The sequence below is a fragment of the Eptatretus burgeri genome, chromosome 12, assembly GCF_056783735.1.
Source record: "Eptatretus burgeri isolate ZD-2024b chromosome 12, Ebu_testis_v1, whole genome shotgun sequence".
In the NCBI taxonomy this organism is placed as follows: domain Eukaryota; kingdom Metazoa; phylum Chordata; class Myxini; order Myxiniformes; family Myxinidae; genus Eptatretus; species Eptatretus burgeri.
In genome coordinates, this window is record NC_140972.1 from 73,141,168 (window position 1) to 73,165,139 (window position 23,972).

The window sequence follows — 23,972 nt, forward strand, 5'->3', positions numbered from 1 at the left end:
GTGCTGTTGATGGACCAATGCAAACCCAGTCGCTGAGGAGGGGGAAGGGGAGAGGAAAACTGAGGGCATCTCTGGTGTGTGATCAGAGGGAGGTGAGGTGAGGGGTGCAGTGATTGGCAGATGATGTGCAAAGAGGAAGATGTAAAATATGTGAATCAATGACCCTAGACAATTGTTTATGCTCCTTTATTGTGTCCACAGCAGACGAGATGGAAATAAAGAAAAGAATGTGTGAGGAGATTGGCTAATGGTGAAGTGTAAGGAGGACTGCAAGTGTATTACTATCCTATCTAATACTGTGCTCAATCTGGTGCCTGGCTCTTCTGCTCAGTCGTGGACTCTATTCCGCTCTGTTCTGCTTCGTCAAGCTTCGTTGTCCTTCTACCTGTGATTACCAGAACCGAACAACAACCAAGAAGAACGAGAATTGAATGGCACCCAAGAAGAACCAGAACCAGATTCTGTGCCGAATGCCCGGCATTTTATAATCCCTCACTGTAGGGAGGAGCTCAAAGTCAGATCAGAACTTTCTAATGTCCACATTGGTGCATGGACCATTACCACAGCTTTGGCCCCACTCATCCCTCCTCTCTCTCACTCTCTCTCTCTCTCTCTCTCTCTCTCTCTCTCTCTCTCTCTCTCTCTCTCTCTCTCTCTCTCTCTCTCTCTCTCTCTCTCTCTCATACAACTTTGTGTGGGGGTAACATAGGCTATGTGGCTGTGGCCTCATGCGGGTGTGTGGCGAGCAGGGGGGGGGGATAAATTCTCTGTGTAGTGCCATCTGGTGGTGGTGGCAGGTGGTATTACAATTTCCAAATTTTCTTTTTTTTCCAAACACCCACATTTTTCCAGTTTTTGTTGAAATTTAAGCACTCTAATGTTTCAATGTACTCTAAGATTAAAGCATAGAACAAATAAACAATTGCAGATAAAAACTAGAACGGGCACTCGTAGAGTGCATACCTTCGCCGCAGCTACTAGTTACCTTTGTATTAATTTGTCCACAACGCATCTCAATACAAATATGCATTTCGTGACCCCCATGACCTTTGACCCACAACCGCTACCTAGGGTGACAATAGTACTATACCTTGTGTCATTTCAGAAGATGGGGAATTGAACACTGAACAATTTGGAGTTAATTTGATGTAAATCGGAAACATATTATCCGTTTTCATCATGAAAAAACGATTTTGACCTTTTTGTGACCTTGACCTTTGATCCGATCGCTCCCAAAATCTAATGGATTTGTCCTTTCATTATGCCAAACAAATCCAAAACAATTAAAGCCTCTCTGCATTTTGTTTTTTTTGCGTTAAGTTGTCCACAACGCTTTCCGATATAAATGTGAATTTGTGTGACCCCCTTGACATTTGACCCCCGACCGCTGCTTTGGGTGACAAAAGTACACTCCTTGGGTGACAAAAGGAGGATGGGGAATTTAATTTTGAACATTTTGGAGTTAATTTGCTGTAAATCAAAACAAAATTGACAATTTAATCGCAAAAAAACGATTTTGACCTTTTTGTGACCTTGACCTTAACCTTTGATCCGATCGCTCCCAAAATCTAATCGATTTGTCTTCTCATGATGCCAAACACATCCACAAAATTTCATGACAATCTGCGGAGTGGTTTTTGTGTAATGTTGTCCACAACGCTGCACAATCAAAAACTCCATTTTGGTGACCGACTTGAACTTTGACTTCCACAGACTAACTAGGGTTGCAAACACTATACCATACACTATATCAGTGGATCGGGATTTGAATACTGAACATTTTGGACTTAATTTGATGTAAATCGGAACAAAATTGACACTTTAATCGCAAAAAAACGATTTTGACCTTTTTGTGACCTTGACCTTGACCTTTGACCCGATCGCTCCCAAAATCTAATCGATTTGTCCTCTCATGATGTCAAACAAGTCCACAAAATTTCATGACAATCTGCAAAGTGGTTTTTGTGTAATGTTGTCCACAACGCTTCCCAATCAAAAACTCCATTTTGGTGACCCCCTTGACCTTTGACATCCACAGACTAATTAGGGTTGCAAACACTATACCATACGCTATATCAGTGGATCGGGATTTGAATACTGAATATTTTGGACTTAATTTGATGTAAATCGGAACAAAATTGACACTTTAATCGCAAAAAAAACGATTTTGACCTTTTCGTGACCGTGACCTTGACCTTTGATCCGATCGCTCCAAAAAGCTTCGCCTGGCGTCCTTGAGTAACTGCACATCATCTCTGAAAATTTCATGCAAATCGGTCCAGCAGTTTTTGCGCAATGTTGTCCGCACACATATTTACCAATAAATAAATACACAGGGTCAATACAATACCTTCGTCAAACGAAGTTTGCGAAGGTAACTAGAAGGGGAGCACTCGGTAGAGTGCAAAACCTCTGCCGCCAATACTGCTGGGTCACTTAAGTGAACCTGATATCCTATTCATTGTAGGTCAAAACGGATCAGACTCTACTGAACCACGATTGAATAAACTAAACTAGATCGACGCGCATGTAGAAATGCCCCAAAAACATCATTTTTTTGAAAAAAAAGGTACAAAATTTCCTTTTTTTTTCTCTAACAAAATTTTTTTTTGGGGGGGGGGGGTTGGAAATCACTTAAAACATGTAGAAATGCAAAAAAAAATCAAATATATTTCAAATAAAATCGAAATTTTTTTTTGAAAAAAAGTTGCAAAATTTTGTTGTTTTTTTCTCGAACAAATTTATTTTTTTTGGTTGGAAATCACTTAAAACATGTAGAAATGCAAAAACAAAATTTCAAATATTTTTTCAAAATGGCCGCCATAGCGGCCATATTGGACTTTAGACCAAGTCCAAAATCTAATGGCATGATCCTTGGACCATACCTAATCCCCCCACCAAGTTTCGTCGAAATCCGTCCAGGAGTTTTTCCGTAATACTGTTCACAAACAAACAAACAGACAGGGGTGAAAACAGTAACCTCCGTCCATCTTTGATGGCGGAGGTTAAAAAAATCATGGAATCGTTTTGTTGAACAAAATTTAATCTAAATTTTTGACTCATCAAAGTAGCCACCTTTTGCAGATATAACAGCGAACATACTTGTGGTATTCTTTCTAGGATGGAAATCAAATATTGTTCAGAAAGTTCTTCCCAACACTGTTGCAGAAGTTCCCACAAATGTGTTTCACTTGTAGGTTGCTTTGCTTTCACCCTTCTGACCAGTTCATCCAAAACCAGCTCGATGGGGTTTAAGTCTGGAGATTGTGCTGGCCATTTCACGATTTGAAGCATACCGTCTTGTTCTTTTCTTCAAAGGTAGTTCTGACACGGCCTGGAGGTATGTTTTGGGTCGTTATCTTGCTGTGGGATGAACCCCTGACCAACTAGGTGTCGACCAGAGGGTATTGTATGGTGCTGCAAAATGCTGTGGTCACCCTTTTGGTTCAGCGTGCCAGTCACTCTGTGCAAGTCGCCGACTGTGGATCCAGCAAAAGAGCCCCAGATCATCACACTTCCTCCTCCATGTTTGAGAGTTAATGTCACACTGAGAAACCATCCTTTCGCCTACTCGACAGTGAACAAAAACCCTGCGTGATGAACCGAAGATTTCAAATTTTGATTCATCGGTCCATAAGACCTTCCAGTTTTCAGTCGCCCACTGGTGGTGCTTCATAGCTCAGGCAAGCCTCTTTTTCTTATTTTGCCATGTTAGCAATGGCTTTCTTACTGCCACTCGACCTGTCAAACCTGCAACTCAAAGTCTTCTCTTCACAGTTGAAACCGAGACTTCCTTAAGGCCCGGTCACACCTTGACGTTTTAGCCAACGTATGCCGATTTTTGAATTTTTTTTCTAAAACGCTGGCACACGTTGAATACGTTATGGGTAAGTTTTGATAACATTGAGAGCACGCTGAAAAACACTGCCATACGTCGTTGTACGTTGGCTTTAAACGTTGTACTTTTTGGTTGTCCTCAAATTTTTTCATGCTTGAAATTTCACGACGTATGCTGGCGTATGACTCACTCGTTCCGCTACGCTGGCCACAGGTTGTATGCACGGTCTGCGATCGTTGACAGATGTCAACACATGCTACTTGTAAGTTAATCATAAGTTGAGACACGCCGAGGTAATGTTTAGCGTACCCGAAACTTATTTCTAACCTATGATTAACGTGTTGTTGGCACGTTACGCGATCGTTGCCACACATCGACAGACGTTACTTTTAAGTTACTCATAGGCTGAAAGACGTCGGTATAATGGATCGTCCTTTCGTCAGCGTCCACTGCCATGGCCAGGACACTTATTTGCAGCATTCTTCAAACTTTTCTTCGGCATGACGAGGATGTTCACACTTCGATGTCTAGCTTGGCTATGATTCCAATTGTCCATCGGCAGCGTCTATTTAAAATAGTCGAGTTTGAGCGTTTTAACACGTTCAGAAGAAACGCTTCAAATTTCCAAATCCCAGCGTCAAAAAACAAAGGCGAGTGACAGCAATTTAAATCGTTCATTGTAAACAATGAAACCAGCGCTGAGTGGTACCGTTTAAAAGTCGTTGAGTGTAAAAAAAATCCAATTGTTGAGCGCAAGCGTCTACTTTCAATAGTGGAGATGCAGCCATTTAAATCGTTGAGTTTATCATTTAAATCGTTAAATCGTTAAACGCAAGGACGATCCATCATAACCCACACCCTCCCCCTCACACTCAACTACTACTGCCAACATGAACAAACTACTACTACTACTAATACTAATACTAATACTGATACTGATGCTGATACTGATACTGTTACTGCTGACATGGACATCGACTCAAAAAGGACTCGAAAACACTGTTGGGTTCCCCTTTTATGAACAGCATTTTTATATACCAATTCCCAAAACCGCTGGGAACACATCTTTATATGGCAGTTATAAGCTAGAAACGCGTTAATTTATTTTTTTTGTCGACCGGAAGACGTCATTGGAATACGTCTACATACGTCGATGTGTGTTGGGACTACGTAAAGAATTGGTTCAAAGCACGTCAAACATAAGTTAGAAATAAGTTTCGCGTAAAAAAGACATTACCGCGACGTGTTTCGACTTATGAATAGCTTATAAGTTGCCTTTGTGGACGTGTGTAAGCGTCCACATATCGTGTGTAAAACTTATCCCCATCGCATGAGGAACGTGTGTCATACGCCGAGTACGTCGTAAAATTTTGAACATGTTTAAAATTTCTTGACGTACTCTACTTACTACGACATATGATAGCATACTTTAGCGTTGTACTCACGTATACAAAACTTACTCATACCGTATTTGACGTGCCCCAACGTTTTAGACACATTTTTCTTAGGTCGGCATACGCTGGCAAGATCGCCAAGGTGTAACCGCGATGTTGTCACTTCCATTTCTACGGCAGTTATGATTCGAATCGTTGTGCGTCAGCCTTTTAATAGGCTACGTCACGACATCGTCGGCGATGCGTGCAACGCGCTATGCCTAAGTTAGACTATCGTTGGGCATCGGTTGTGTAGGCCAACAACAGGTTCAGCATTCGTTGGTATAAGTTATCTATAACACAACGAAACGTTATGTGTCCATTACCAATGTGTTATACATAAGACCAAGTCGCTATGAATACGTCCGAATCTTTAAAAAAAAACATCAAAAGTTCAACGTAAGCCAGCGTTTTACATACATTTTAATACGTTGCCATCGCTGGCTAAAACGTCAAGGTGTGACCGGGCCTTTACTTCGACCAGAATTAAGCTTTGCTTGAAGCTGCTGTCCTGTGAGCCACCTATCACGCAAGCTGTTGACTCTCAGAAACTTGTCTTCTGATTGTGTTGTGGCTTTGGGTCTGCCAGACCTCTTGCTGTCAGAGTTTCCAAGGGCCTTTTGATGGTGTCGGAAACTCTACTCACTGACACCTTGGCTTCTTTGCAATTCCTCCAAAGAAAGACCTACACTTTTAGGGGTTATAATGGTCTGTGTCTTCCTTTGTTAATTGTCTTTTTCTCGCCATTATGATAGCAATATACTACTTCCTGCAGTGCAATATTGTCCAAATAATGCTTCAGAGGGTGTAGCAACACAGTCTCTTCCAACACTGCTTTTATACAGACACAGGGTTTGTAACTAATCAACAAAAATTTGGACACCTGTAGGAATTCTTTGCATCAACTTTCAAGGCTTAATTTACTTCCATTGCTGCAGAACAGCTGCAGTTGCTAACCCATTACTTGTTCCCTCAAAAGGGCCTTTCTTAACAACTCTGAAATTTACATTATTTTCAGTTTTTGGAAACCTCAACTTTTTTTTACCTCTGGCAGTTTACCACTTAGCTTTGTACCATTTCAGGTTATTCACTGGACTTGACCTGCTTAAATTTCAGTAAAAACTGGAAAAATGGGGGTGTTCTGAAGCTTGTGACCGGTCGTGTATATTTCCTTGATTGGCAGAACAACATGACTGTCTTTAATACCGTGACCTTTTCCTTCAATTTAAACTCCATTGAGATACTCACCTTTCCCTATTCATATGTGGGAGTTTGCAATTATTTTGCTACCTCAGCTATAGCAATTATTGGATAACATGATCAGCCTTATTTTCGCATTCATTTTGGAGCAATACGAAATGTAGTGTGATAAATTGCCCCGAATATAACTGCCAGTCATTGCGTTAGAAAAAGGAAGGTAGCAGAAATCCCACTGTATACAAGTTGATTGTACCTCAACTGCAAAGCAGCCTTTTTCAGTCCACTGCAGGATGAAAGACTCTCTTAACTCGTATTGAGCAGTTTTTGGCATACTCGCCAAAGTTGCGAAGTGCCTGTTTGCAAGAGTGAGCAGCTATGGGAATCAAACCCACATCAGTTGTGGGAGAAAGAAAGAAATTTTCGTCAATCAACTAAACAGTGCCAAGCCCAAGCCACTTGCACACCTTCCTTTATATTAAAAAAAACTTCCATGTTCCTCCTCTGGACCTTCAATTTCAAACTTTGGGGAAAACACGACAGCAAAAGAGGGCAAAGGAGCAAAGCAACCTTCTCCCCCCTGCGGTCGGTGTTTTAATCTGCTCGCACCGAGGCGTCATTAATTAAGGGCGGATTTTGCGCCTCCCGATCGATTTCCACTCCGTCATCTCCCCATCCCTAGCCGGGGCAGATTAAAACGTCGGGTGCGCCCTTACAAACGCCTTTAAAGCCTCAGTCTATCGACTTCCTTGATGGGAGCTAACACAGACTTGGGGTTCAATGGGCTGTAGGGGGATTGGAGGTTGTTCCCCTCCAACAGGAGGGCAGATTTAAGCCACTTTCTTACATTGAGCTTGGGAGAGACGGTCTTGAACAGCATGACATGCACAGCAACTACTACTCTGCTTCCTTACCTTGACCTTCTCGACAGGGCTGACTTTCTTAAATAACCCTTTGTGTTTGTGGCAGACCTGGAATCGAGTCTTCGGGGTCACCTCGAGTGACAAAATTTAGTATTCTTTCAAGCCAATCTCACGATGATGTCATCTTGCCTCGCAGGTTCTCTCTTATGCCAATCTGTTTTCTCCCCACTCCTATTTACTTCATCCCCTTTTCTGGGGATATTTGATTTAATGGATGCATTGAAAATTACCATGACTCTAAAATGAGTTGATCAAGTCATTGTTTATAGACTGAAGTCTAAAGGTTCTGAGACAAGTCATTACAAAAAATGTCACTCAAATATGACTCGTCTCTGAGTTTCCGATTTGAGTATGACAGGCTGACTTTGTAAGGACTGAAAATAACCTTGTTTAAGTTAGGTGATGACAAAGGGGGTTGTGTGTGTGTGTGTGTGTGTGTGTGTGTGTGTGTGTGTGTGTGTGTGTGTGTGTTTGTGTGTGCGCGCGCGCATCCCCGATATCAATATAATCAATACAATCAAAAAATTGATTGCAAAACACACTAAACATAAGCAGATCTGTGATTTTGCAAAAGTGAAAGGGATGTCGGTGATGGTGGGGCAGGTGGATGAGGAGAATGTCCACCTCTCTTAAAATCCTGCAAATTTTTTTAATGGTCAGCGATATAGGTGCTGAGCTGCAAATGGAAATCTCTGACTTTATCCCTTTGATGAAAATGTGTGAACGTGTTTTTTGTTTTTTAAAATTAGGGCGTAATTGTAGAACGAAGGTATCATTGGCCTAACGTATTTTGTCCTGGAAAGAGGGAGATGATCAACCACCCTCCTTCACCTTTTCCCCTCTTAGATCTATCTGTGCAGAACCTTGGATCCCTCACCCCACCCCTCTCATTTTCTATTGGATGTGTCAACGCCAACCTTATTTGTTGCAAGTAAAAATCAAAGGCATTAAACAATGAGGATTGAAAAGAAAATTTTTCATGGCACACTACAATTTCTCATTGTCTTATAATCTTGTACCCATGATATTTTCAATCCCCATTAACCATCCCACACCCACTCTTCTAACAACCTTTACCTGAGCCATTCATCTTTTGTGCCTGGTCATCTATACAACTAGTTGTTCTGTTTGCTTACTTCCCAACAGTGTTGGGATGTTATCGCCTGAACATAGAGGGTGGCCCACAAATGATAATGCATTTACAGTTGTGATTGAAATGTTTTTTGCGTGTGAGGAAGCAATATGTTTACCATATATGAGCAACATTCTTTGGAAATATATGTTGTGATTTAATTACCCCGCTTGCTCAAAACGAAAAGTGGGGTAAAGCAGGTCGTTCACTTTGTCTGTCTACAAATGTTAGTTTATGAACAAGGAACATTCGTCCTGATTGTGCAGATGCAGAAATATTACTTTTTCTGCCTGTCTGGCAATCAAGCAAAATGGAAAAACATTCCAAACAGGAAATTTACTGTTTTAGCGACATCATAAAGGACACAAACAACAGGCACAAATAACTCATGCAATGTGTTAAATAAGGTGGTGTAAAATATGCTACATCAATGGCAATAAACATCCAAATGTTTTTTTTTCTAAACTTTTGAAATATTTTATTTTATTTCAATTGAATTATATATTTGAACACTGCAGAACACAAATCGCCTTATTTTCTGTTCCAAAACGTTTTGTTGAGCAGTATTGAAACTATTGAAGATGGCTGGAATGAAAAAAACTCTGACATATTTAAAGGAATGAATTTATGACGTCTCTGAATTTATAACATCTTATAACATCTTGAATTTATAACATCGACATAAGGAATGAATATATAACATCAACATGAGGAATGAATTCATAACATCTTTTATCCATACTTATTTTTCAACTTTTGTTAAGCCTGGTGTTGGCTTAGTGGTTAGGGTGGCGGCTTGGGATCCCAGGGTCCTGAGTTCAAGCCCCGTTGGCTGCTGAATTAACACCAGGGGTTTGACTCAGCCTGTCATCCATCTGAGGTCGGCGAAGTGAGTACCAGTGTACTGGGCCTGGTGTATGCCCCGGTTAGAATAGGTGTACCATATCCCTGTGTGTCGTAAGAGGCGACCAGGGTTGGCGTCAGGAAGGGCATCCGGCCATAAAACATTGTCTCAAGAAAAAGCCGAAACCCTGCACAGCAGGGAAAAATGGCTGTAAAAACGGTCGTTTTTCAACTTTTGTTCCTGTTTTCTCCTGTTTGTCGAACTATCTTCCGGAGGCTGTTCAATCCTATGCTTCCCTCCAGAGCTTCAAGGAGGATATGCACCACCATGTTATCTCATCGACATACCACAATCTTTTCTACCACCATTAACCCTAACCTCACCCTCACCTAACCAAACCCTCTTACCTGCAAGTTACTGTTTTTCTTTTTCTCTTTCTCTTTCTCTTTCTCTTTCTCTTTCTCTTTCTCTTTCTCTCTCTCTCGCTGTCTCTCTCGCTGTCTCTCTCTCTCTCTCTCTCTCTCTCGCTGTCTCTCTCGCTCTCGCTCTCGCTCTCGCTCTCGCTCTCGCTCTCTCTCTCTCTCTCCTCTCACCCCCTTCCCTCCCCCCACCTTCCTATCTCTCATTTTCTTCCTTGTTTAGAATAAAACGGAAGAAGATGTTTATTGCAAATTTCGTCCTCTTAGTTTTCAAAAACTAATGAAGAAATCTCTGGTTGGTTCACCTCATCATAATTATCATTGAGCACTACTACTACCACCACTACTACTACTACTACTACTACTTATTTGATATCCATGTTCAGATCACTGAACTGAAATTCAAAGTGTCTGTAAGAAGTGACGAAACAAAGGGTAAGCCAGAAATGCAAAGTGTCTGTATGAAGTGACGAAACAAAGGGCAAAATATAAATCAAAGGAAACATTATGCTGGGAACTTTGTGGTGTTTAGCATATGATGTTTGTGTAAGCAAGTCAGGGTATTGTGGGATTGATGATGCATTTCTTCATTTAAAAACAAAACAAAAAACAAACGAGCAATTTCAGCCCTGATAGAAAGACAGATTTGCAAAATGCAACTAGAGATCTCATAGAACACCTTACCTTGTGCAGTCTTGAGAAAAATGACATGGGAATGTTCTTTTAAACTCTTGCTTTGCATGTCCGAGCACAATCTATATTTCCTACAAGCCGCAATTTTCTCTGAATTTTGTTATTCCCCAACCCAGAAAGGGCGATCGGAAAATATGATTGGTCGTGATGGCGTAAAATGGCGGAATATTTTCCTCTGCCACTGAAGGTGGATGGAGGTTATGTTTTCACCCCTTATCTGTTTGTTACTTGGCAAAAAAAAATAAAAAAAAAATTGCCAAGCATGTTGATCCGTTCTATTTGTTTGTTTGACTGTCCGCTCGCCGACAGCCCAAACCGATCAGCCTATCATTCTAAAATGTTCGCATATTGTAGGCACCGTCCTTGTGATGGTCAAGCGACAAGGTTTCGCGAGATCAATATAGGCCAAAACAAACGCCAGAAGGGAGAGCAGTATTCCTTAGAGCTGCTGATTAAAGCCTTGTAGGTGGATAGGAGCTCAGGTGTGCCAAGGGAGGACTTTGCATGACGGAGGATGCCCATTTGGCGACTGGTTTTGGAGGACATCTTTGAAATGTGGTTTGCCCAAGAGGGATCATGGCTGACAGTGAGGCCCAAGAGTTTGAGTGACTGAACCTCTTCAAGATGATTGTTGAGAAAGTAGATTGGATGGTTTGCGGTGCAGTCCTTTCGGAGAGAGACAGACAGACAGACAGACAGACAGACAGACAGACAGACAGATCTCTCAGGGTTAAAAGATATTCCAAGTGTTTGACAAGTTTGCGATTTTGTCAAAGTCTGAAGAGAGGGAAGAGGCTTCTGCCTGCCTGTCTGAAGGATATCAAACTCGAACTAAAATATGTAGAATTAGAAGTAAACAAAAAATTATAAGGAAACGTGTTTTCTTACTAACTGCATATAATTTTCAATTTTTTTTTTGAATGTACCAAACTCTTTACAGAATGTTGGTGTTGTGCTGCCGAAGCAGTTTCTTGGCAAGGCTTATACTTTGTGGTTTGCCATTGCCTTCCCAGCATTGTTTGTCAATGCTCTATCCTCTCAAATGCTGAGCGTTAAGCAAGGAATTAGCACCTACCATTTTTAGAAGTCTTTGTTATGACTCGGCTGATGTTAGAAGCGCCGACCTCCCAGACTCAGAGCGGACACTCTAACCATGAAGACTCCGAGTCTGGTTGTAATTATCCATATTTTGAGAAATATCAAAGTTGGCATTGAATGGACTATTGCGAGCATCTCATTCGTAGAATGTTTTGAACGTCCCATTATGAATGGTTAAAAACGGTTTACGTGAACTATCCAACTGTCTGATTACCACAGATTTGGCTATAATTGAATTTCGGACAAAAGTTTGGTTGCGTCTGAGCTGCGGCGCCAATTTTGAATAGTTTTTCATAAGTCATCCAAAATCGGGACGTGATGTAAACAGATTGGCACTGTCTCACCCAAATCAGAAATAGTTGGCAGATCAATCAATTTAGAAAGTTTTGAGTCCAAAGATTTTGAAAAACAAAGAAGAAAAGACTTGTACGACAAAAGTTGTGGGAAAGGAAACAAATTTTTCAGGCTTGTGAAAAATTGCTGTGTCAAGCATTCATGACACATACACAGAACATGGAGTGACTGAATGAACAATGAACAAAAGAAACGGAATGACCTTTTCAATTAATTGTCATAAATACCATTTTTCCCACTGGGATAAATGCTCTATTACTTTTTTTAACATGGGGATACACTCACTGTCACTATCCCTCTGCAGCCTCAACTCATTCCCTGTTACAACTCGTTTAAATACTATGGATTAACCTATGGCTCATTCATTACATTCCAAGAGTCTTCATTTTGCCATAAAATAAAGTTTATTTTAATATTTGTTTGGGAGTGAATGATTGATGTGACTTTATTTTTTTTCTTTATTTTTGTGCGTTCATCTTTTATGCAGTTTATCGAGGCTTACAGAAGAATGGAACAGAGCACAAGGGGTCAATAGACACAAAGTGTGATAAAGGAGAAACAAGAGGTCAAGAGCGGATACGGATGCATCGTGACACGAGGGGTTGATTGCAGGTGAAAAGGGGGCAGGGTCTCGGCGGGTGTCGAAAAGCTCAGTGGTAGACCATGGCAAGACCAGTTTGCTGCTCCGAGCCAAGGGGCTGTTTCAAAAAAGGTCCTCAACTTTTGGTGTCCTATGAAAATCGAGCTGAAGATAACTCTGCTGACTGTAAGGCTGCTTCATACCCAATCAGCAGGAAGAAAGTATTCTTATTTAATTGCTCATCAGGTGGAAACAGATCAATTGTTGCTGAAGCAAATATGGGCAGGATACTTTCGATTAAAAAAATTTGGACGATAATTTTAAATTATTTAGCGAGTTGTATTTTGTTATTTACAAAGTAACTGTGCACCACGTACCGCATCTTTGTGCAGTTATCCCTATTTGGAGGTTATCGGTCCATATGCATGTGGGTATAAAACCTGAACATATTCACAAATTGACGAAACCAATGAAGCTGGTATGAAGTTAATGTCATAAATGTTTCGAAAGTATCCTGTAATCATAATATAAAAACAAACTTTCTTTATGTTTAATTACATACAGGGAATAGCAAGTCCAGTCTTTAATGGCATTTTAAAAACAAGTTTTGATCAAGCATTGCCCATTATGGTTCTGCCATGTACATAACCATAATGAAGACGATTAAAAAAGGCATATCAGGATTAGAAACAAATAAACTGGGCAGAAGCTGACAAAGTAGGAAATGTAAAGAGCACTCATATACCATGAAGTTTAAATATGAATACTGTGCACACCTATTCGTACAAAGACTAGATAAGACAAATTTCAATGAACGGAATCACACTCTTATAGGCCATAACTGTCCCGTTAAGATGCATTCGATAAACCAAACAGTGTGCAGTCGAATTTCATTCGTGCATTTTGTTGTACTCGGAATGTTTTGGTTGCATTTGGTTGAATAACATTTGTGCGTTCATTGTTTCTGTTTGGTCGCTTTTGTTCAGTTGAACCCTTTGTTCGGTTTGGCCATTCGTTGGGTTTGTACAAATGTAGGCGTTGAATGGCGCGTTCCCATTGGGGATTTCCCTGTGTCTAAGCAATGCGGTAATTCCCCAACTGTGCGGAATGTGGTCCCAGCTGTACCGTTTGCATGGGAGTGCAGACCATTAAGCTCTTCCATTTGCAGTATTCACTTGCTTTGTGTTTCCCCAACAGCAAAGCGATCCATTCCTCCACCATTCATGTTCGCTTAATGATTCTATGATTTGTGCCATCTTTTTGGGGGTTAAGAAGGTGATTTTTCAGCAGGTATCGCTGTTCCCATTCAGGATCTGGAGGTGTGTAGTGTTTGGATTCCATCTCAATTCGTCTCATTCGAGTTCCATGACAATCTCTATCTCCATAATTATGCTGGTAAGCAAATCTCTGTTAAATTTTGTTTGTGATTGTGATACGGGGAGTTCCCACATGGCTCGTGCTGGGTTTTGCATCCACATATTATACTGACTGAACCTAGTCGAGAAAATACTCATGCTATCGTTTTTGAATCTGCAGCATGACATTCTGTTCTGTTTATATTGTTGTGTTTACATGCGTTTATAATGTGACAGGTTCTCTGCCTTACCGGACTAACCATAAATCACAGGCCATGCTATTTTGCCCTTCCTGTATGGATGCTTTCCTAATTTCGCTTTCACTCTCATGAATTCATGGGTCCTTTTCTACACCGTCTTTAGCATACTAAGCTACCTTTTCATACCAATGCAAATCGTAAATATAATTAAGTAAAAACACAAATTTAATACAAATACACTTTGCTTTGGAAAAGCATAACGATATATGGTCCACCAGATCATTGATCAAAATGCAGAAACGGATTTAGCTTTTTAAATGGGGGAAGGAGATACATTTTTCTTAAAACCTGCTAAGATTATATATATACATATATATATATATATATATATATATATATATATATATATATATATATATATGTATGTATATGTGTATATATATATATATATATATATATATATATATATATATATATATATATATATATATATATATATATGTATATAAATAGTATATATTTACATTTCTGCAAACTATCACTGGCCCAGCAATGGCAACTACCATACAGTGAATCCCAAGGTAGATTATTTCTTATTAAGTGTTCCAGACAGTCGTTTCCCTATGTTTGTGAGTTACAAAGGGGATATGCATTGTGTTGGGTTCAGGTAGATTTTTTTTCCCAACTTTCTCCCGGTTTTTCTGTCTTTTGCTTTAAAACCACAATCAGGGGTGCATGCCATAACCACCAAGAAGCAAAAGGCACCATGCACGCCACCTCATTTGCATATCCATGCCAAAACCTGGTTCAAATTGTGTGCCCAAACTCAACGACCATACCATCTTTAACCACACCACACTTTCACTACAACCACCACAATCACTACACCACACTGAATAATATTGTACACGGACTTTTATTCCAAATTCGTTTTGAAACCACCTCATGCAAGCACACATTCCATCGCTCGCTAGCATCTCAACACTCACTCGCGAGATTCACCACAGTTCAACCACCATACTTCCACAACCCCGCTGCAACCACAAACTCCACAGCCAGCTCCATTCCACAAGACTACAACCACAGCCTTTCAACCACTGTACCTCAGCCAACACTCTACCATCTCGATGCTGATCTTCCACCAAGCACCATTCCCACATCGAACACTGCTTCAGCACTATCTCAATCACTTGCCTTTGATTGATGACAGCAACCACCATCACCCCTGCTCTGGGTGCTGCTTCACCTCCACTCGGAGCATCATGACCGGTCAAGCTTGCTGCCATCCAGTGCAAGTCTGCGCTGGCATATGTGTTGTTCCTCCCTGTCAGTGGTGACCGTTGTGCTGTCCAAGGAACCATCCGCATCTCTCCAGGGCGTTTGCACTGCCAATGGGGAGTGATGGACGCTGCCCTCACATTAAGTCAGGAACTCCACTCCATGACCCGCCTCAAGGACGAATGACATACTTCCGCCCTGGCGGTGCGCAGAGGAAGTGACACTGGCGAGGTCTAGGACCAATAAGCCTGGTGCGTTCTGAACAAGGTTGAAGGGGATTGGCTTTCACATGGCACAGCTGTGCTTGCTGGGATATGGACTCCGCCCCATTTGGGGGCATATAAATATCGCGCTGGCAGCTTCAAACAGGCTTGGCTCGACTCGGCTCTGGTGCTCCTTGGAAATCTCTCTCCAACTTTGAACACTCTCTCTCTCTCTCTCTCTCTGGAAAATCGTGATCTGGTGTGCTTCTGAGGCTGGTCTCGAGGTGGTGGAGCGACATGGGATTCAGTGGAATGCAGCATGCTAATAATCCGGCCGCACAGCCACACTCCGCTATCCCTGTACCAGTTCTCCCTTGACTTTCCCTCAGCGTGGGAGAGCACAGTTCCATCGGGCCATTCACAGTGGGAGAGGCCATGTAATAATCCACCTTTTTCTCATTTTTCCTTTTTACTTATCTACCCTTCCAGTGATGACTCTGATTTGGCACCAATGTGATGTATTGATTAAGTTAAGTCTGTGTAAGTTCTAATTGATCAGTTTAGCTCTGCCCTTTGTCTTCTCTTTTGTACATAACTGTATTTTTTCGCTGAACCTCACCAATCCTTGCTTTCACTGCTGCACGTATTTTCATGGATGAAATCTCTTGCTTATTATGTCACGTACCTTTCCTCGCCCTTGCTCTAAATAAGTTGTATTATAAATGTACCCAGTTCATCACATTTTTTCCTCCATATTGGTCTAGCAAAGTCCGCATGTAGTCTTAGCCGGGAAGTTCTACCCCACCGATTGGCTCTTCACATTAGCCAGCGTGTAACTGGCAGCTCAACTCGGCTGCATATGATCAGGTAAGATAAGAGAAGTATGCATCGAGGGCAAGGCCCATCTTGATACTGTCGTCCAAAGATAAGGTAACCACACAAAGTAATTACACCTTGTCAGTATTGGCGGTAGCAATTGTCATTCATGGTTGATTCGCAACCCGCGAGCCACGGATTTATTCATAGCTGGTGGCATCAGGACCGAGTGTTAGGGAGGAACTCAAGCACTTCCCCTCGTGGCGAACCTCAAATCCTGGGCTGTAAATATATATATATATATATATATATATATATATATATATATATATATATATATATATATATATATATATATATATATATATATATTGTTGTGGTTACCAAATTCGCAAACCACCATTCAGGTCCCTTAGGTGAGGTATCTCGGTAAGTATATGTGTAGTTAGGTCCAAACCCGTTGTCTAGTGGGAATACATGTCATTTATGCGTGCTGCGACTCTTCAGGATAGCCGTTTTTCTTTTACTATCTTTATTTTGGACCAACCCCATTGCTACCACCACCAACCACAACATCAACCACCCACCGCGGCGCCGCTTCACGTCACACCTCGCAACCGTCGCATCGCCACCGTTCTTGCGCCGCTTGTGGGTACCGGTGTTGGACTCGTGCAGGGCGCGCGCCGAACAGCGTGTACAAAACCACGGATTTTCCGCTCCAAAAACGGATCAAAAACGACACACGCCCACTTTTGTTCCGTCCAATCGGTGAGCGAGGGGCGATTTGGCCCCGCCTCCAGGGCGTTGGAGGGCGGTCGCTATATGCAAATTTATGGATCAAAATGCATTCACGCCCACTTTTTCTCGGGCCAATGGGGAGCGAGGTGAAAGGTCGAAGGCAGGGGGTCAAAGGCGAAGCCACGGGGCTGATATAAGCGACCGCGTTCGTCAGTAGAAGAGAGTTAAGACTTCGCAGTCGGTGGAGTTGGGAAGAAGAAGAAGAAGTCGTGGTTGTTGGTCGTCGTCGTCGTCGTGTGCGTTGGAGTCGGAGCGAAGAGGACGGAGCTGTGGAGAGGCGGCGAAGGCAGACGAGGGGGTGCTCGCGTCGTGCCGGGAGCTGCACACCAGGGAGGCTGACGGCGCGACCTGGTCGAGGTGGAGACGCTCGTCGCGGGACTCGAGGCAGAGTAAAAATCCTCCTTTCCCCCGAGCATCAGCAACCCCCTCCTGTTTCCTCCCGCGCTGAGATAGTGCGACCACGGGGGCCCCTTTCCCACCCCCTACCAGACACTGTCCGCGAGGCCCGCGGAGTTGAGGCACCATCGCCGCTCCGCGTCTCATCACCAGACGGGTAGGCCCGACCCGGTCTCGGCCTCAGGCCCGCCTCATCCTTGAGGGTGTTCTTTTTCTTTGCTTTGAGTGTGTGTGTTGTCGGCGCCGTCTGTGAAGTAAAATTGTATAAGTGTTGCCGTGTGCTCGCGTAGTCGGTATTAGCTCTGCATTGTGTTTCTTTTCCTTCTATGTGCTTTTGGTGGAATTGCATTGTGTTTCTCTTCTTTTCTATGTGCTTTTGGTGGAATTGTATATGTGCGCTTTCCGTTCATCGCGAATAAATGTGTTTTGTGTTGAACTGTTTCCCGCTTCGCTTCGTCATTTCTTTCATTGAATCCTCATCTTGCTTCACGTAATGGGTTGGTAGTGGGCTGAATACGCCCGATAATTAATCGAATCGTCGAGGCCGACGATAACACCGCTCGGTTATCCCGATAGTGCGGAACGGGTCGCTTAAGTGGCCCGTGTCCGAAGTCGACCTGCGGCGAGGTGCGATCGCCCGGTCTGCCCTCCGTGTGGGTACTTAGGTAGGTCGAATTTGGCGAGCAACCCTATCCCACGCGGGGGCTGATTGGCTCGATCGCGGTGAGACCGAAAGGTCCACCCGTGACTGGTTCCCGGCGTTAGTCCGAGAGGGTCACGACTGGATTGTCCGTCCGGTGGGCGACGTGCCGCGATTCGAGTTACGTGGCCGTCAGCACGCCGGCGGGCGCGAATCCGTAACAATATATATATATATATATATATATATATATATATATATATATATATATATATATATTGTTGTGGTTACCAAATTCGCAAACCACCATTCAGGTCCCTTAGGTGAGGTATCTCGGTAAGTATATGTGTAGTTAGGCCCAAACCCGTTGTCTAGTGGGAATACATGTCATTTATGCGTGCTGCGACTCTTCAGGATAGCCGTTTTTCTTTTACTATCTTTATTTTGGACCAACCGCCATTGTTACCACCACCAACCACAACATCAACCACCCACCGCGGCGCCGCTTCACGTCACACCTCGCAAATGTCGCATCGCCACCGTTCTTGCGCCGCTTGTGGGTACCGGTGTTGGACTCGTGCAGGGCGCGCGCCGAACCGCGTGTACAAAACCACAGATTTTCCACTTCAAAAATGGATCAAAAACGACACACGCCCACTTTTGTTCCGTCCAATCGGTGAGCGAGGGGCGATTTGGCCCCGCCTCCAGGGCGTTGGAGGGCGATCGCTATATGCAAATTTATGGATCAAAAAGCATTCACGCCCACTTTTTCTCGGGCCAATGGGGAGCGAGGTGAAAGGTCGAAGGCAGGGGGTCAAAGATGAGAGAGCGAAGCCACGGGGCTTATATAAGCGACCGCGTTCGTCAGTAGAGGAGAGTTAAGACTTCGCAGTCGGTGGAGTTGGGAAGAAGAAGCAAGAAGGAGTTGGTCGTCGTCGTGTGCGTTGGAGTCGGAGCGAAGGGGTCGGAGCTGTGGAGAGGCGGCGAGGGCAGACGAGGGGGTGCTCGCGTCGTGCCGGGAGCTGCACACCAGGGAGGCCGACGGCGCGACCTGGCCGAGGTGGACACGCTCGTCGCGGGACTCGAACCACAGAGTAGAAATCCTCCTTTCCCCCGAGCATCAGCAAACCCCTCCTGTTTCCCCCCGCGCTGAGATAGTGCGACCAAGGGGGCCCCTTTCCCACCCCCTACCAGACACTGTCCGCGAGGCCCGCGGAGTTGAGGCACCATCGCCGCTCCGCGTCTCATCACCAGACGGGTAGGCCCGACCCGGTCTCGGCCTCAGGCCCGCCTCATCCTTGAGGGTTCTCTGTTCTTTTCCTTGGTTTTGGGTATGTGTTGTCGGCGCCGTCTGTGAAGTAAAATTGTATAAGTGTTGCCGTGTGCTCGCGTAATCGGTATTAGATCTGCATTGTCGCATTTGCTTTTTGTGTAAAAATTGCATTGTGTTTCTTTTCCTTCTATGTGCTTTTGGTGGAATTGCATTGTTTCTTTCCTTTTCTATGTGCTTTTGGTGGAATTGAATATTTGTGCTTTCCGTTCATCGCGAATAAATGTGCTTTGTGTTGAACTGTTTCCCGCTTCGCTTCGTCATTTCTTTCATTGAATCCTCATCTTGCTTCACGTAAAGGGTTGGTAGTGGGCTGAATACGCCCGATAATTAATCGAACCGTCGAGGCCGACGATAACACCGCTCGGTTATCCCGATAGTACGGAACGGGTCGCTTAAGTGACCCGTGTCCGAAGTCGACCTGCGGCGAGGTGCGATCGCCCGGTCTACCCTCCGTGTGGGTACTTAGGTAGGTCGAATTTGGCGAGCAACCCTATCCCACGCGGGGGCTGATTGGCTCGATCGCAGTGAGACCGAAAGGTCCACCCGTGACTGGTTCCCGGCGTTAGTCCGAGAGGGTCACGACTGGATTGTCCGTCCGGTGGGCGACGTGCCGCGATTCGAGTTACGTGGCCGTAAGCACGCCGGCGGGCGCGAATCCGTAACACTGGTGTCAGAAGTGGGATACAAATCCATCGCCCTCCTCGCGGCACTGGTATCGGAGAACAGGAAAACGGGCTCTCCTGTCTCCGGCTAAATTCACGGGAATCGGTCCAGGGGTGAGAGAAGCGACCCCCGATTCCCTCCAAATTACGAGCGATTCAAATTAACCCTTTAAGAGAAGCAAGATGGCATCTCAAGGCGAGCGGGAGCCGGGGGTATTAGAAATGGATGTAGAATGTGTAGGATCCATGGTCCAGGATGGAATCCCCGTGCAGGAAATGTTGATTGTGCAGGAACACGGACTCGCCCAACTGAACCCAGAGCTCGAAATGGGTGCGGCAGCGGCCGCGGTGTATGACACCTCCCCCCCCCCTCTCCACCAAAACCCTTCCCCAACCCTTGCCGAAACGGCTCAGCTGAGTGCATCCGACATGGCCCAGCTATGCGCCATGCTGGCGGCAATGACAAATGAAATGAAAAACGAAATGAAAGGCATGAACGAAAAGATGGATACAAATACAAATGAAGTAAAAACGAGGATGGATGCGAATACACAGCAAATAAACGGAATGGAAGCAAACATGAAGGAGGAAATGAAAGAGCTACGGGGTGAGACGCAGAACATGGGCCGATGCCTGCAGGCGGGCATGAAGGCCGTGACCAGGGAGATAGGAATGGCGACTCCACGTGTGGAAGCAAACGAGCTGGAAGGGGGTGCAACGGCTGACAGGCCCGCGGTGGAGGCGGGTAAAAAAAATAGTCGGGGCGTGTTGGGCGAGGGTCGTGACAGAGGAATCGACGGTGACCAAGAGGGAAAAATTAAATGGGGAGACCAAAACGTGTGAGACGAGACACGAGGTGACGACGACAGAAACTTATAAATGTATAGAGACACGGGAGACAGAAAAAATAGAGGAGAGACAACACGATGAAGACGGGGTAAGTGACGCACACACACACACGGAGGTAGTGGAGGATAGTGAGGTTGAGCTCGCGGAGCGTGTAGGGACCCAGTGCGAGCACCTGGATGGCCTCCTTCAGGAACGAGGGGAGGGAGTATGCCCCCTTGAGGCGAGTCACGACCAGGTGAGTTCGGTCGTGCTTTGCGAGGTCGAGGGGAGGAGTGCTGCGGACGGGTGCACGGAGAGCTTGGGGGGTATAGAGGCCCCGGAGACCCTTGTGGGGACACGAATCCCCAGTGTGGTTGTCCCTGTGTGTGTGGTGCAAGGTGTGAGTGCGGCACCGTGTGTGGAAGCGACCCCGTGTGTGAGTGGTGTGGTGGCGATGGTGCCAGAGTACGTGCTTCCCAGCACGCCGAGTGTGGATGGGGCACCGCGGGTGAGTGCCCCCGCGTGTGTGGGTGAGGCACCGTGTGTGAGTGAGGCCGTGTGTGTGGATGAAACGGCCAGTATGAGTGAGGAACCGCGGGTGAGTGCCCCCGCGTGTGTGAGTGAGGCACGGAGTATGGATGAGACACCGCGGTTGAGTGCCCCCGCGTGTGTGGATGAGGCACCGCGGTTGAGTGCCCCCGCGTGTATGAGTGAGGCACGGTGTGTGGATGAGGAACCGCGGTTGAGTTCCCCCGCGTGTGTGAGTGAGGCACGAGTGAATGGAGCACCACGTGTGAGTGGTATGGGTTATGCAAGGGAGACCGTGTGTGTGAGAGAGCGGTATGTAAGGGAGATGTCGGTTGGCATGCGGGAGCACGCAGCCGCGTCTCCCGGTGTGAATGTGATGGAATGGACTGTGAGCGTCGTAATACGCAGGTGTGCGTGTGTTGAATGGCGACGACGGCGACATGTTAAGAAAGAAAGCCGAGTAGCGGCTGTAGCTATTTCGGGGACCGTGCCGGGTTCACCCAGCAGTGAGCACGAGGTTCGTGTTGTGCAACGCACGAGACCACCACGTGCTCGCTTGCGAGAGTGAAGTCCCGGTCCGGAAACGCACGCGGTGGATTTGCCGATCCCGCGGACGGACAAAGTTTAGGCAGGATTATGGATTTGGACCGGACGGGTTCTCCACGCGATCGTGTGTGTTCAGCTCCAACGGGCAAAGCACATGTGTTCGCGTGGGGAACCCCTCGAGACGTGGGGCTTGTGTTTTTTTTTATGCGCACGGTGACGCCATGGTTGCACGTGGGGTTGGAATCCGGCAGGAGGGGTATCTCTGCCGGATGGTACCGTCCAAGGAGGGACGAGGTACACGTGCAGCTGCATGACGTCGCGGGCAGGTGCAAAGTGCGCGAGTTGCCGCGCTGGTGATGCGCATGGAAAAAAAAAAAAAAAAGGAAAAGCAAGCCTCACTTTCGGGTGCACAGGATTCCTGGGCAAGGGGTGGAAGACCCCCTTGGCCGGGGCACAGGATGGAAACTAGTAAGGGGGAAGGGTTAGCTTAGTTAGACCGACTTCATGGGGCAGGAGTAAGTCCTCATGGAGTCCGTGGAATGGATTAGTTAGAGGGATTGTAGCCAGATTTAGGATGGGAAAACGGGAAATGATTTTTGATGATTTGAGAACAGTGACAGACTTGTGGATGTGTAGAGTTGACGTAGCTTAGCGACGTCGTGTTAAATGGAACGTGCTGTAGTTTAAGGGACGACGTGGGAGCACGAGTTAGTTCGGGGATGTAGTTAGAAGGATGGCAGAGTTCAGTGGTGTGTGTGTGTTGAAGAGTTGGTGAGTTGTGAGGTGAGTACTAGTTGAGTGAGTGAGGCCAGCGGGTCTGTGTGAGTGGAGCGAATGGGGAATGCATGGTGCGATGAGTGATTGGGGGGAGGAGTGACTCCCGCCCAAGGGACCCCGGGGTCAGTGTAGAGTGAGTTAGCTGGGTTAGTCAAATTGAAAAATGGAGGTCGTTTTGCTGTTGGTGGGAAAGTAGGCTCGAGACCCATTTGGAGGGGTGCAGGAGCCCTGTTGACGGGGTTGGGAGCGTGGCTGCGAAGGTGAGTATCGCTGAGTGGGTACCCGGGCACCAGGCTGGTCGGCCGTGGTAGGCCATGGGCCCATGGGGGGCCGGGATAGAGTAGTGGGCACGGGTGCGCCTGCTTGGTGCGGGGGCCCGGGGCGCCATCAGCCGCGTGGGCAGTGTTGTGGGCAAGGGTGACCCTCGGAAAGGGGCCCGGGAAGCCAGCCTGCCACGTGTGCGTTTCAGGGGAGGTGTCATGGGGGGCACTCCCCGGTGTTAGGGAGCTGGTAGGCTCGGAGGCAGTGTAGTGCCCGGGGGTGCCATCGCGGGAGATTCGGCAGAGGGTCGTGCCTGCCAAAGGGAGCCACGTGTCCCAGCCAGGAGACCGTGTGAGGGCACGGAGCGAAAATTGGGGGGCGAGGCCCGAAATTGTGAGGACACCAACACAGGCGACGGGAATCTGGGTTTTAGAACCAATAGTTTAAGCGAGAGGCGCTTGTTGAAAGCCCCGGGGTAGTTTAACAGTTAAATGGTTAGGGTAGATGAGGAGATGTACCCCTCCGCACCATCCATCCCCTCGCTGTCGTTGTGGGCCGCTGGACCCACTTGGTGTTAAGATCGCCGAACTCTGGGGAGGCCATTCTGAGGCTTCGTTGGGCCTCGACACAGGACGTTAGCTCTCCCTTATTCCCCTCAGGGAAGGGAACGTAGGGGTTGGGAGTAGGCTAGGTGACAGGATAGGTTAGCCGAACAGAGACGTTAAAGGGGGTTAGGGGACGATTTATAGAGGGGAAGTAAACATAAAAATAAAAATAAAAACATAAGTGGGGGCTAAATTGGTTTTTCACAAATTAAGGGAGTGGGTATGTACAGTGACA

The 23,972-nt window shown here is 45.5% G+C and overlaps 1 protein-coding gene across 4 annotated transcripts in view; it reads left to right on the forward strand.

The window, feature by feature from the left end:
- The window catches only part of LOC147015911 (uncharacterized), a 215,507-nt gene that overhangs the window by 10,784 nt on the left and 180,751 nt on the right, over window positions 1-23,972 (forward strand). For 2 of the 4 annotated variants that reach the window (XR_015049917.1, XR_015049915.1), the window contains exon 2: window positions 13,822-13,906. The exons of 1 other annotated variant lie outside the window; for it this stretch is intronic. The gene's annotated coding sequence lies outside the window, so the exon portion shown is untranslated. Of the gene's footprint in view, window positions 1-12,418; window positions 12,544-13,821; window positions 13,907-23,972 lie in introns of all 4 variants that reach the window. One more of the 4 variants, XR_015049916.1, reaches the window with a different exon arrangement.